The sequence below is a fragment of the Penaeus monodon genome, chromosome 22 (genome assembly GCF_015228065.2).
Source record: "Penaeus monodon isolate SGIC_2016 chromosome 22, NSTDA_Pmon_1, whole genome shotgun sequence".
In the NCBI taxonomy this organism is placed as follows: Eukaryota; Metazoa; Arthropoda; class Malacostraca; order Decapoda; family Penaeidae; genus Penaeus; species Penaeus monodon.
Genome location: NC_051407.1, coordinates 39,631,525 through 39,633,853, shown reverse-complemented (window position 1 = coordinate 39,633,853; position 2,329 = coordinate 39,631,525). Strand labels below are relative to the sequence as shown.

General features: G+C 32.2%; 1 long non-coding RNA gene across 1 annotated transcript in view; it reads right to left on the bottom strand.

Annotated features, from left to right (window-relative positions):
- The window catches only part of LOC119587130, a 132,841-nt gene that overhangs the window by 71,943 nt on the left and 58,569 nt on the right, over window positions 1–2,329 (bottom strand). The gene's annotated exons all lie outside the window — the stretch shown is intronic.

The window sequence follows — 2,329 nt, the reverse complement described above, 5'->3', positions numbered from 1 at the left end:
GGGATAAAGGGATGTGGGAAAAAAAAAGTGTAAGGGAAAAACATAATTTGTGAACCCTCAAAACAGCCTTTCCCTCTGAGCTTGAATAAATGTGACCTCGATACATTACAGAAATTTATGCATTACCGGTGATAAAAGGCAACGAGATACACGAGAACGTAATTTTATCTGATCTAGAAGATACAGAGCGGGATCCAGAGGGAACAAGACGCGAGAGAGCGAAGCGCTGCCTCACAAAGAGTGTGTTTGTTTGGACAGGGAAAGGAAGATTGGGGTCAGGAGTTCCATGGAAAGGGCCCTCGGGGAAATTTTTTGTGATCCTCGAACACTTCAAAAAAAGCCTTCGCTATTTTCGGGTTTTTTGGGGATTTAAAGGGGAAAACCCGGTTCAAACACTCCTCCCCATTTGTTTTTGAAAATAGACGGAACAGGCAACGATTAAAGGCACAGTTCAGCACCCTAAAAAATGGGCGCAAAGAATATAGGTCAACACAGAAGGAAAGACAAAACAAAATCCCGTGGGGGAAAAACCCCCCAAAAATTCAAAAGGGGCCGAGAGAAACTGGGCCCAAAAAATGGACACCGGAGAGAAGCAACGTATATTGGAATGAAGTGGAGGTACAGACAGCGAGCATTCGGAACTGAAGTTAGAGGGAGCGATGCAAAGTTTCTCCAGTTGCTGCTATCATCTTCGGGGTTTTAAAAGTGGAGGGGGTTTTAAATTGGAAAAAGTTTTGAATAGGGATGGACGAAAGACATAGAAAATAAAATATATATACATTCAGCTTAAAGGGATACTGCAGGTCACAATACACACAGAAAAAAAAAAATCTTCATTACGAAAAATGAAATCCTGTGGAATCCTCTTTGCATGACAAATAACTCCTATAAAGAATATTCACTTAATGCTATTAAAAAATAAAAGAAACTCACTCATGCATAAAAATATACTCTATTCTTTGTTCTCACTGTTTTCCCACAAATTTACGAAAACACCCTTTGGGGTATATTTCCTGGGGGAAAAAAATATCTTCTTTTGGGCTTTTTCTTTATTTAATTATTAAAAACACCTACTTTATAACGTTTTTAAGAACACCCACGTTTATTTAAAAAACCACGTTTAGGGAAAACCTAAATTTATTTTAAAAACACCTAGTTTATTAAGAACACCAAGTTTTTTTAAGAACACCTTTCGTTTTTTTAAAAAACACCCCACTTTTTTTAAAAAAACACCCTTAAAAATTTAAAAACATTTTAAAAAACACCTACGTTTATTTTGAACACCACGTTTTGAAAGTTATTTAAAAAAACCTACGTTTTTAAGAACACCCACGTTTTTTAAGAACACCTACGTTTAGAACGTTATTAAGAAAAACCCCCACGTTTTTTAAGAACCCTATTTATTTAAAAACACCACGTTTAAACGTTATTAAAAACACCCACTTTATTAAGAACACCTTTGTTTTTTTAAAAAACCCAAGTTTATTAAGAACACCCACGTTTTAAAAAAAACGTTATTAAAAAACACCTACTTTTATTAAGAAAAAAACCCCGTTTTTTTAAGAACACCTCCCTTTTTATTAAGAACACCACGTTTTATAAAACACCTACGTTTATTAAGAAAAACCTTTTTAAAAACCCTTTTTTTTTTTTTAGAAAGTTATTAAGAACACCTAAAGGTTTTTTAAGAAAAAACCTACGTTTAAAATTTTTAAAAAACACCTACGTTTATTAAGAACACCTACGTTTAGAAAGTTATTAAGAACACCTACGTTTATTAAGAACACCTACGTTTATTAAGAAAAAACCCCACGTTTAGAAAATTTTTAAAAAACCCTACGTTTTTAAAAAAATTTATTAAGAACACCCAAAGTTTTTTTAAGAAAACCCACGTTTAGGGAAATTTTTAAAAATTTGTTTTTAAAAACACCTACTTTTTTAAGGGCCAACCCACGTTTATTAAGAAAAACCCACGTTTAAATTTAAAAACACCTACGAAAATTAAAAACACCCACTTTTTTTACATTTTTTAAAACACACGAAAAAAAAACACCAAGTTTTTAAAATTTTTAAAAAAATCTTTATTTCCCCCGTTTTTTTAGCCCAGTTTTTAAACATATTTTTAAAAATTTTTTTTTTAAGCCCTCTTTTTTAAACCTTTTAAAGAAACCCCCCGTTGGAATTAAAACACCAAGTTTTTTTAAAAAAAGGAAAAAAAAAAAAAGAAAGAAACCACCCTTTAAAAGAAAAAAAAAAAAAAAAAGGGAAAAAAAGAAAAAAGAAAGGAAAAAAAAAGAAAGGCCCAAAAAGGGAAAAAAGGGAACCCAAG